Here is a 12,744-nt window from a genome sequence, read left to right as displayed (position 1 = left end):
GCAGGAGCAGGAGGGAGGGGGACACCCTGACATTAGCCCCCATCTTCTTCCCCTCACCCCCCCATACAGCACGCAGGAGTGTCGGGGAGCAGCTCCAAGGCAGAGGGCAGGAGCATCACATGGCAGTGGGGGGAGGGACACAGCTGAACTGCAGGCTGCACAGGGAACTTAGGGGAGTGGGGCTGCCGGTCCACCCTGGTTCCAAGCCCCCACCAGCTAGCTCCACCGGGCTGCTCTTCCTGCAAGTAGTGGACAAAGCAGGCGGCTGCCAAATGACATTAGAAAGGAGCATTGCACAACTTTGAATTAGCATGTTCCCTAATTGATCAGAAATTTAACAATGAAACAATGTTAACCGGGATTGTTCTTTGTACGCAAAGAACAATTCATTTCATTTCAACACTAAAGAAAACATTTGTTTTTTTCAATTTGATAGTATTTTTCCGTTAGAAATTTCCTTTAATTTCATCTATAAAAACAAGCAAACAAAAATTAACTAATGTCCAAAAGAACACCAAATGGTTTCAGTCAAAATTAAACTTTTTTTTCTTACTATTGCATTTGCCAAAACTTAAAGTCATTTTTGGCTCAACTCAAAAGAATGTTGTTTTTTGGGTTTTTTTTTTTTTGCTTTTTTGTAAATGGACACAAATTGGACATCAGGAATGGTAACATACATAAGCCAGTAAGTGAACACTTCAATCTCCCTGGTCATTCTATTACAGATTTAAAAGTCACTATCATTGAACAAAAAAACTTCAGAAACAGACTTCAAAGAGAAACAGCAGAACTAAAATTCATTTGCGAATTCAACACCATTAATCTGGGCTTGAATAGGGACTGGGAGTGGCTGGCTCATTACAGAAGCAGCTTTTCCTCTCCTGGAATTGACACCTCCTCATCTATTATTGGGAGTAGACTACATCCACCCTGATTGAATTGGCCCTGTCAACACTGGTTCTCCACTTGCGAAGTAACTCCCTGCTCTCCATGTGTCAGTATATAATGCCTGCATCTGTAACTTTCACTCTATGCATCAGAAGAAGTGAGGTTTTTACTCACGAAAGCTTATGCCCAAATAAATCTGTTAGTCTTTAAGGTGCCACCAGAATTCTAGGGACAGTTAATGTCACTCTGCCTATCCTGCAGCCTTGGAGTGTAACCAGTTCTGGGTCAGGAAAGTGATTGTCTGGGGCCAGGCTAAACTATCACTTGAAAACTGCTCTGGAGAATTGGAGCAGGAAATGTTCTGTGCCCCCCTCCTACCGCAGCCACTGGTCTGCTGGGTCGGCTCCCTCCTGCCCCCGGAGCAGAGAGATCAGCCCAGGAGAGCCTCATGACTTTGAGTCACGGCCCTTTTATCCTTTGTGCCATTTTCTCTCAATGTCTGATGGGATCATCCTGCCCAAGGGCTGTGCTATGGTGGGGCTCTGGGAACATGCTCAGGGCATCTCCCAGCATCACTGCCAAGATGGTTACAGTGAATCACAGACTCTGCTCTGGGCTTGTCTTGGCCTAATCTGGAAACACCACAGAGAGCTGATCGACTGATTCATGGGGGGAGGCGGGTATTTACCCTTAAGAAGGAGGAGTCCCCTCTGGGGATGATGAGGCCAGGACCATTGTGGAACTTCCCTGGACCAGGATCCAGAGACATGCCCTTCACTCATCCCAGTATATTTCAGGTCTGATTGTAGCATCCGCTCAGTCACATTTACCACAGTAACATTGAGATTTCTCTTGGGGAGTCTGTGTCAGCCTCTCACCGCTCAGAGTCACTGTGAGTTACCGTCTCCTGTAGAAGAAGGAATAGACCGAGACTGGAAATCCTGCTCCTGGCTCCGGATGTGTTCCCAGTCCCACAGTTCTGCTGTTCTCACTGTGATGAATTTCTGGTTCTCGTCTCTCCAGTCTCCTATTCAGATGACTCAGTGAGGAAGCTGCAGTATTACACTGGGGACAGTGAGGGGGAAAACGATCCTGGATCAGAACAAGGTAATGGGGGAGGGGCAGACTCAGGCTGAGAGACCCAAATCTGGGCAGAGAACAGAATTTCTATGACACTTTCTGCAATTGCAGCCATTTACCCTCACACGGTTCCCATTGTACACAGTCGGGTCTAATCCCATTGAACAGGATTTCTGTCAGAATCTCAGGATGGGAACATGTGACCATCTCCTGAGCACACACCCCTGGGAGTGGCTCCCAGTGACCTCCCCAGGTGAGGAGCTGGAGCAGACGGGTCAGTCTCTTTGGGTGGAAGGTGTCAATGCCCAGCAGGGCTCAACACACATCCCGCGAGAGATATGAGAAGATTGTCCTGTGTTCTTAGTACAGATGGGCTCAGCCCAACTCACTGATCCGAACCCACCAGAATTTTAGGGGAGGGGGAATTTGCAGATTCTGACCCCAGCTCTGGATCTCAGTTTTGGGGCTGGCACCTGTCACTATAACAGGCTGAAGCAAAATCCTAGATCTGAACTTCTTGGCCTGGGCCCATCTCTAATTATAAATGGGGTGGCATAAACTGAGAAGCTGTAGTTATAAGCACCACCTGTGCTGAAGAGACGCTGCTGGTGCCATGGGCTGAGTGTGGTGTTTGCTCTTCCAGAGGGAGCTTCCCCAGAGGGGTCTCAGTTGGATTACGATAACGTGGAGGAGCCTGCCTTGAACGACGTCCCCCAGACTCCAGGCGGCCGAGGTGAGCAGTGAATCTGCCTCCTGGAACCAACGTCACCCTGACTGAAAACTAACTTTTTCAGGGGAGTGATAGTGGTATGCTAGATAGCGGCAACGCTCAGTGGTTTGAGCATTGGCCTGCTAAACCCAGGGTCGTGAGTTCAATCCTTGAGGGGGCCACTTAGGGATCTGGGGCAAAAATCAGTATGTGGTCCTGCTAGTGAAGGGAGGGGGCTGGACTCAATGACCTTTCAAGGTCCCTTCCAGTTCTAGGAGATAGGATATCTTTATTTATTTAACTTTATTTCCCAGTAGGGACAATATTGCTTTGTTAAGAAAACCACAAAAGTTCACCCACCAGTATTGTCTATTGGACTAACACTGGGGGCGCTGACCAGGTGCATTACATGAGCTGTGTGGAGGCCCAGGGGTAGGGAAGCGTGTGATGTCCTAGGTCATGTCAGAGGCCCATTGCAGGGACTGAAGGAGCAGTTTGCTCAGGAGCTGCCCATGCTGTACTTGGCTCAGGTCACTGCCCTGTGACCCTCACTGCCGTGTGCACTAGGGATGCTCACTATTTGTAACGACAACGCACTGAAGAAGAGACCTTTACATAGCAGCAATGTTCCCTGCCAGCCTTTCCTGGTATGTATATAAGCTGCCATAGCTGCATCTGTGTCAGACACACTGTGACAGGGGTGGGTGGGACATAGAGATTTTACACCCACGGGTCGATGTCCCAACCTTATTAGCTGGCTCAGCTCCCAGTGGTGTCAATACATTGGAGACTGATTTTAGTTTATGGGGTAAACATTATCAGGAGAACACATTGAAAAGACATTTTAAAATAATGTCAAATTTAGGAATCTGGAAACAAACTTGGGACAATTCCAAGCCATTTCTCTTTGTAATTATTGTAATGAAATGCCTTTGTGGAGCAATCCCTATGGACTAGATCCCAGTCACCTCTTTCTAGAGCTGCCCCTCTCCCAGCTCATCTGCGAGCTCTAGGATCCTCTCAACCAGCTATTGAAATGTATCAAATCAATGTGATATGTAAAATCCCTCAGTTTGAGGGTTCCAGAGGGGGGGCTCCTCTTACCACCCTGAGGGTGGAAGTGCTGAGAGATCCCCAGGAACCAGTGAGGCTGGTGCATCTGCAGCTTGTACTTTAATTCTGTCTTCACTGTGAATATTCTCTTAATTACTTCACATCTTCATGTCAGATGCCCCTGTCCTGGCTGGAGATGTCCCAGGGGCTGGTTATGATGATGCCAGAGATGTGTCTGACCCTGAAGATGACCCTGGTTTGGGGCAGAATGATGAGGAAGTCACTGGGGCGAGTGACAGGAACAGGGATTCACAGACAGGTGAGTTTGCACTTCACAGTGTATCCACAGAATGGGATGGCTCTGAATGTGCATTACACAGCTAGGGAATAAACCTGGCCAACCCAATGCCTGTGGGGGCGAGGGGGGGAACCTCTCTTTCTCTCTTCTCTTCTTTCCCTCAAAGCAGAGGTTTCAGTGCTTGCAATGGTGACAGGAAAAGGGGAGTCCTTGCTGTGTACTACTTCATGGTCAAAGCAGCAAAATCCCTCAATCTCTAGGTTCAAATCCTTGTGTGGCTGCCATACCCTGGATGTACTGGATTCCCACCAGTTTACTGTGCTTGTATCTTTTGGACAGAATCTTATAAACCAAAGTCCTGTCACTGCTCCACAAATGTTAAAGAGCCTGTGACACTTCCTGTAAAAGTCGGGCTTTTCCCATTATCCTTAGTCAACATCTCCTCTCCCATCCCCACTGTGTCATGAGCAGAGACACCACCAGCCTCCCTAAAGGAAGAGGAGTGGCGATAAAATATGCATTGCTTAGTACTTGATAAGAATAACGTGCTCATGTGTATGATTAGCGCAGAGTGAATTATACAATGTCCTTAAGTAAGAGCTACTTCCTGGTAAGTGACTGGGTTTTATACATGAAGTGACAGGTGAATACAGTTCTCATTTGGCAACTGTAAATGGTCTGGAAACCAAGGATTTTACTTCCAAAATATGTATAGAGATGATGGATTAAAACTTGTCATGGACCCAATGAGAAGAAGAAAGAGGGAACATTTTCTAACCCATACCAGAGCGTGAACTCCACCCTTGCTATGCGGCCACACGTAGCCATAAAATGGACCCACTGACTGTATGTGTTTCCCTTTGTATTTTCAGGTTGGAATCTGCACTCGCTAAGGAATGAAGGTGTCTCTGGGATGGAGAAAGAAACCCTGTTCCTGCCTCCTGGAGACACAAGTTATGATGATGTGGGACATGGTGACTCTGGGGGATCAGTATCAGAACAATGTGATTGGACCAAATAACCGGGGGATGATGTAAAAGTTTTGCCTCTTTCTCTGAGAAATGCTCCCTCTGGCATGATGCCCAGAGACAGTCCCTGCCTGGTAGATAGACAAAGCAGGGGTTTCTATAGAATTTGTGTGAAGTTGCAGGAAATTCAAATGCGAGTGGGAAAAGGTTCACAAATTTCCTCTGTATAACTTCCCATTGATTGGCCAGGATGGAAGTTTCCTGATTTTTTTATCCCTGTAATTTCTTCAGCTTCAATTTGTGCCTTTTTTCTTATTAAATCCTTTCTGAAAGTCTTCCCCATAGTGGAAGTTTTTCTTGCCCGATGAATTGTGCAGTTTGCAGGGCTCATCACAGGGAGAGGCTGAAATTGAACAAATCAAGAGACAAGGGTGGGCCACCTCTGGGTCTGGCAGGCTATTTGATGGGGGGGGGGGGGGAGGGAGGGGTTCTACTGAATGTTCTATCAGACATGTGGTAAAAGTGAGACACCAGCAAGAGAACATTCTGCAGTGAGCAACATGGTTGTTCCTAAAGCAAATTCAGATTTGAAACGTTCATTGAATCCAAGGAGATAAATGGGAAATTTTCCCTGGGTAATTCACACCTGAAATAAAAAAAAATGGAGAAAAGAATTCCCCATTAGCGATAAATACAAAGGATGAATATTTCTGCTAGGATAATAAATACTTTATAGACAATAGTGACAAGGGAAAGGTTAATCAGAGTCTGGATTTCCACTGAACCGATAAAGCTACAACAAATAAGTCACTGAGTTGTTACTAGAAACCCCAGTAAAACTGATCATGTTCACACAGTGCAATATTTATTTCCAATGCCGTCTATAAATATAGTTTAATATCGATGCTGAACGGAGTACTGACCAGTGGAGAAGCCAGAAGTATTCTCTGGATGAACCCTCAATGAAATCAGTAGCAGAACGCATGCAGAGCACATCGCTATTTCACAGAAATGTCTTTCTTTCCTTTACCACAAATCCTGCATTCAGTTTGGTCACTTCATCTGTACACAGATACAATGGAGATAGAAAAGGTTGACAGAAGGTGAAAGCAGATTATTGGAAGCAGAAAGTTTGGGGGTGGGACGGTCATATGAAGAGACCAGGAATAAAACAATTTACTTTTGAAAGGGAAAAAACAACATTATCAAGACATGTAATAGAGTGTACTGACCCTTGGAGACTGAGAAAGGAAACCTCAGGGGCTGTGCTAATCCGATCCAGGGGTTGTGTCTTCAAGACAGATGTGCGGGACAAACGAAATGACCAGAGAGAGAAGGTAGCCCCAGGTTGGATGTTTGTGCTTTAGCAGGGAACCCAGGCTTCTGACTCTGCCTAGGGCTTGGGACTGGAGCCTTAAAGAGGGAATAGGTCAACTCTCCCCTCTTCTTTAAGGCTGATGGAATCCTGGGTTTGGTCAGTCCATCCAGGGGGGTCACGTTGCTCACAGGCAAAGAGAGGAGGAGAACTCCCCCGAAAATGGCACACACAGATCCTGGACAAAAGGGAAAGAGAAAAGGGACAGCAGCAGGGGAAGGTGACTGAGGAGGAAATTCTATTGTATAAATGGGCTTTGATAAAATGCAAGGTCATACATATGTGACTCTGAGAAGGATTTATGCGTCATAATGGAAAAACAACTCAACATGAAATCCCAGGGTGATGCTGTGGCAAAAATGGCCAACACAATTCTTGAAAGTATATACACAAGAGAATAATGACTAGAAATATGGTGCTGATTTTATTTCTCTATTCAACATTGGTAAGAGCAATACCAAAACATTGCATCCAGTTGCATTGTTCACATTTTAAGACTAACTATGAAAAATTGGACAAGGGGCAGTGAAGAGCTATTTTAAAAAGAGCTGAAAAAGATGCCTTACAGTGAGAGACAAGAGTTCAATCTGTTCAGTTTATCAAAAAGAAGATGAAGAGGTGACTTGATTATGGTGCATAAATACCCTCATAAACAGTGCCGTATTATTGCCTAGGCTGAAAAGGCCTAGGCCTAGGATGGCAAATATGCAGGGGCGGAAGCTCCCCTCCACGCCCCGCCCCCCTGCTCCAGCTCACCTCCGCCTCCTCTGCAAGCGTGCCGCCGCATCCTGTTTCTCTCCCCTCCCAGCACTTGCGCCACGAAACAGCTGTTTCGCGGGGCAAGGAGAGAGGGGGGAGGTTGGGAACGCCGTGCGTTGGCGGGAAGAGGCGGGGGCGGGGATTTGGGGAAGGGATCCAATAGGGGAAGGGAGGGGGCGGAGTTGGGGTGGGGACTTTGGGGAGGGGGTTGGAATGGGGGCGGAGAAAGGGCGGAGTCAGGGCATGGCCAGGGCGGCAATTATTTCCCGGCCTACGGGCCACAAAATAATTAATCTGCCACTGCTCACAAAGAGAAAATACTGGGTACTAAAGGGCTCTTTCATCTAGCAGAGAAAGGCATAATAAAGAAATTAATGCAAGATAATTTAAAATTAGAAATAAAGGACAAATTTGAAATAGATGATTAAACATAGGAACAAAGTACCAAGGGAAATGATGGATTCTCGCCCCACATGGAGTTGGCGTGAGGGGACAGGGGCTACTTAAGCAAGTGCTCTCAGGTGATATAGAAAACTATTTCTCTCAGGTGCTTGGCTGGTGGGCCTCGCTCACATGCTGTCATAACTATAAAGGGAAGGGTAACTGTTCTCCTGGGTACAGTACTATAAAATCCCTCCTGGCCAGAGACTCCAAAATCCTTTTCCCTGTAAAGGGTTAAGAAGCTCAGGTAACCTGGCTGACACCTGACCCAAAGGACCAATAAGGGGACAAGATACTTTCAAATCTTGTGGGGGGGGGGGGGAGAGAAGGCTTTTGTTTGTGCTCTTTGTTTGGGAAGTTGTTCGCTCTTGGGACTGAGAGGGACCAGACATCAATCCAGGTTCTCCAAATCTTTCTGAACAAGTCTCTCCTATTTCAAACTTGTAAGTAAACAGCCAGGCAAGGCGTGTTAGTTTATCTTTGTTTTCTCAACTTGTAAATGTACCTTTTGCTAGAGTGTTTATCTCTGTTTGCTGTAACTTTGAACCTAAGGCTTGATTACCCTATAAAATTATTTTTCCATCCTGATTTTACAGAGATGATTTTTACCTTTTTCTTTAATTAAAAGCCTTCTTTTTAAGAACCTGATTGATTTTTCCTTGTTTTAAGATCCAAGGGGGTTGGATCTTGATCCACCAGGAGTTGGTGGGAGAAAGGAGAGGGATGGTTAATTTCTCCTTGTTTTAAGATCCAAGGGGTTTGGATCTCTATTCACCAGGGAATTGGTGAAGGTCTCTCAAGGCTACCCAGGGAAGGGAATTAGCTTTGGGAGTGGAGGGAGCAGACCAGATCTAAGCTCATAGTTAAGCTTAGAAGTTTTCATGCAGGCCCCCACATTTGTACCCTAAAGTTCAAAGTGGGGAAGCAGCCTTGACATGGTGGCAGAGCGGTGGGATCATTTAAAACCAAAAGCCAGTAGGATTTTTTTTCTCCTCCTTTTTAGCTGCTTGGGAAGCAGAGCTGAAGGTAGATGCATATCTTATCTCTCCTTGCCTGAAGACAGAGGTGTTAAGTTTTTTTTAACAAGGGTCTTTGTTAAGAGAAGGGTTCAATCAATGAGCAAACGGCTGGTAAAAGCAATTTACAAGCTGAATTGTTTTCTTTCTTTCTAATCGGGGATAGCTAGTTAGAAAGTCTCTGTTACCTCAGCAGCAGCCTGAGCTGAGTGCATCCCAGTTTCAGTCAACTGCAGAGGGGTGTGGCCCAGCACAAGAAAACAGGAAAATGAATACCAGTGATGTAGCTAACAAACTAGAACTGGCCAGACTAGAAGCAGAAGAAAATGAAAGGAAACATCAGAGACTGCTTCAATTAAAAAAACTCAAGAAAGAAGCTGATGAGAGAGCTATGGAGCAGAGAGAAAGAGAAGAGAAAGCCAAAGAGGAGGCCCACAAGAGAGCTATGAAGCTGAAAGAAAAAGAGATGGAAGAGAGAGAAAAAGAGAGGAAGCATGAGCTGGAAGTAGCAAGGGCTAGGCCGGATACACCAGCCCATCCTAGCAACCCCTCTCCAGGTACCCGTTCCCATCCCAGAAAATACCCACCTACAAGGCAGGCGATGATACTGAGGCCTTCTTAGAAAATTTTGAAAGGGCCTCCCTTGGATACAGCATCACTACAGACCAGTACATGGTAGAGCTGAGGCCGCCGCTCAGTGGACCCTTAGCAGCGGTGGCGGCTGAAATGCCTAAGGAACATAGTAACAGCTATGAACTTTTTAAAAACAAGGCCAGACTCAGAATGGGGCTAACACCCGAGCATGCCCATCGGCGGTTCAGAGCCCTAAGGTGGAAACCAGACGTGTCATTTACCCAACACGTCTACCACATTGACAAAAATTGTGATGTCTGGGTATCAGGAGCAAATGTTAAATCTCTGGAAGATCTGGTTTCCCTAGTAAATATGGAGCAGTTTTTAGAGGGTGTTCCTGAGGAAATAGAAAGGTACATCCTAGATAGGAAGCCCAAAACTGTAACCGAGGCGGGGGAGATTGGAGCCAAATGGGTGGAGGTGGCAGAAAAGAAAAAAACTAGTAGCAGTTGGAGCGAATATCAGAAGGGGCAAGCCGAAGCAAAACCTTACCACCAGGGACAACCCAAGGCCACACCCACATCCCAAGGGAAACCCCAGATGCTTTCTCACCCCACCACACCAGTCTCCACCAACCAACATCGCCCGGGTGATACCTTAGCAGGGCGACGTTTTAAATGTAATGAACTGGGACATATAAAGGCTCACTGCCCCAAGAACCCCAACCGATTACAGTTCATTAGACCCCAATCACACCAAAGATCCCCAGACCCAGATGCCTCTCTCATACCCTCGGAGCGAAGGGAAACCTTGAGAGTGGGCGGAAAGAAGGTTATCGTTTGGAGGGACACTGAGGCACAAGTGTCAACTATCCACCAATCCCTAGTGGACCCCAAACTCATCAACCCAGAGGTTCCAGTGACAATTCAACCCTTCATGTCACAGTCTGTAAACTTGCCTACAGCCAAGTTGCATGTCCAGGACAAGGACTGGTCAGGAATGTGGACTTTTGCAATCTATGACAATTATCTCATCCCCATGCTGCTGGGGGAAGACTTGGCCAACCATGTGAAGCTAGCAAAGAGGGTGGGAATAGTCACCCGCAGCCAGGCGAAGCAAGCTTTCACCCCCATCCCTGTTCCTGAGCCGTCCACCAGGGCCCCGTCTGTGTTACCAGAGACCCAAACAAAGGTGGTGGAACTGGATCCCCTGCCAACGACTGCAACAGCCGTAGTGGATCCAATTCTAGAGACCCAGCCAAAGCCAGTTCCAGAACCGGAACTGGCAACGCAACCAGCAACATAACCGTTGCCAGCACTGAGTCCAGCGCTTGCAAACCCGTCTAGCACTCCAACGCCAGAGGGCATCAACGAGCCTGAACTGGCAGAAGCAGCAGATAACCTTACACAAGAGGCTCAGCCAGAGCCTGAAATACCACATAGTGCACCAGCGACAGTGGTTCACAGTCAATGGAAACAGCCCCAGCACCTGCATCGCTTCCAGAGGGACCAAGCCCCAGTCCACAGTCCAAGGAGGAACTGATGTCTCCAGCATCAAAGGAACAGTTCCAGGCCGAGCAGGAAGCAGATGACAGCCTTCAGAAAGCTTGGGCAGTGGCACGGAGCACCCCACCGCCTCTCAGCTCTTCTAACCGATCCCGGTTTGTTGTAGAACAAGGACTTTTATACAAGGAGACTCTTTCTGGTGGGCACCAGGAAGACTGGCATCCTCAAAGACAGTTGGTAGTTCCCACTAAGTATCAGGTAAAGCTCTTGAGCTTAGCCCATGATCATCCCAGTGACCATTCTGGGGTGAACAGAACCAAAGACCGGTTGGGGAAGTCCTTCCACTGGGAGGGAATGGGCAAGGACGTTGCTAATTATGTCCGGTCTTGTGAGGTGTGCCAACGAGTGGGAAAGCCCCAAGACCAGGTTAAAGCCCCTCTCCAGCCACTACAGATAATTGAGGTCCCATTTCAGCGAGTAGCTGTGGATATTCTGGGTCCTTTCCCAAAGAAGACACCCAGAGGAAAGCAGTACATACTGACTTTCATGGATTTTGCTACCTGATGGCCGGAAGCAGTACCCTTAAGCAACACCAGGGCTAAAAGTGTGTGCCAGGCATTAGCAGACTTTTTTGCCAGAGTACGTTGGCCCTCCGACATCCTTACCGATTCGGGAACTAATTTCCTGGCAGGGACCATGAAAAACCTGTGGGAAGCTCATGGGGTGAATCACTTGGTTTCCACCCCTTACCACCATGAAACCAATGGCCTGGTGGAGAGGTCTAATGGAACATTGGGGGCCATGATACGTAAATTCGTAAATGAACACTCCAATGATTGGGACCTAGTGTTGCAACAGTTGCTTTTTGCCTACAGGGCTGTACCACATCCCAATTTAAGGTTTTCACCATTTGAACTTGTGTATTGCCGCGAGGCTAAGGGGCCCTTACAGTTGGTGAAGCAGCAATGGGACGGGTTTACGTCTTCTCCAGGAACTAACATTCTAGACTTTGTAAGCAACCTACAAAACACCCTCCGACACTCTTTAGCCCTTGCTAAAGAAAACCTAAAGGATGCTCAGGAAGAGCAAAAGGCCTGGTATGATAAACATTCCAGAGAACGGTCCTTCAAAGTAGGAGACCGAGTCATGGTCTTAAAGGCACTCCAGGCCCATAAAATGGAAGCGTCGTGGGAAGGACCATTCACGGTCCAGGAGCGCCTAGGAGCTGTTAACTATCTCATAGCCTCCCCCACCTCCAACATAAAGCCTAAGGTATACCATGTTAATTCTCTTAAGCCCTTTTATTCCAGAGAATTAAACCTTTGCCAGTTTACAGCCCAGGAAACAGATAACGCGGAGTGGCCTGAAGGTGTCTACTATGAAGGAAAAAGGGATGGTGGCGTGGAAGAGGTGAACCTCTCCGCGACCCTTGAACGTCTGCAGCGACAGCAGATCAAGGAGCTGTGCACAAGCTTTGCACCAGTTTTCTCAGCCACTCTAGGACGGACTGAACGGTAATACCACTCCATTGACATAGGTAATGCTCACCCAATTAGAACCGCACCCTACCGGGAGTCACCTCATGCCCAAACTGCTATACAAAGGGAGATTCAAGACATGCTACAGATTGGTATGATCTGCCCCTCTAACAGTGTATGGGCATCTCCAGTCGTTCTAGTTCCCAAACCAGATGGGGAAATACGCTTTTGCGTGGACTACCGTAAGCTAAATGCTGTAACTCATCCTGACAACTATTCAGTGCCACGCACAGATGAGCTATTGGAGAAATTGGGACATGCCCAATTCATCTCTACTTTAGACTTAACCAAAGGGTACTGGCAAGTACCACTAGATGAACCCGCTAAGGAAAGGTCAGGCTTCGTCACCCAGGCAGGGGTGTATGAATTCAATGTACTCCCTTTCGGGTTGCGAAATGCACCCGCCACCTTCCAAAGACTTGTAGATGGTCTCCTAGCGGGATTGGGAGAATCTGCAGTTGCCTACCTCGATGATGTGGCCATTTTTTCTGATTCATGGACAGAACACCTGGAAAAAGTCTTCGAGCGCATCCGACAGGCA

The 12,744-nt window shown here is 47.3% G+C and overlaps 1 long non-coding RNA gene across 1 annotated transcript; it reads left to right on the top strand.

Annotated features, from left to right (window-relative positions):
• Positions 1–1,891: 1,891 nt before the first annotated feature.
• On the top strand, positions 1,892–5,316 carry LOC135978998 (uncharacterized). Its single transcript, XR_010596330.1, has 4 exons — positions 1,892–1,995; positions 2,612–2,701; positions 3,906–4,049; positions 4,901–5,316. It is a non-coding gene; the product is annotated as an uncharacterized LOC135978998 (long non-coding RNA).
• The last annotated feature ends 7,428 nt before the right edge of the window (positions 5,317–12,744 follow it).

Source organism: Chrysemys picta, unplaced genomic scaffold (genome assembly GCF_011386835.1).
Source record: "Chrysemys picta bellii isolate R12L10 unplaced genomic scaffold, ASM1138683v2 scaf604, whole genome shotgun sequence".
In the NCBI taxonomy this organism is placed as follows: domain Eukaryota; kingdom Metazoa; phylum Chordata; order Testudines; family Emydidae; genus Chrysemys; species Chrysemys picta.
This window is presented reverse-complemented; position numbering and strand designations above follow the sequence as displayed.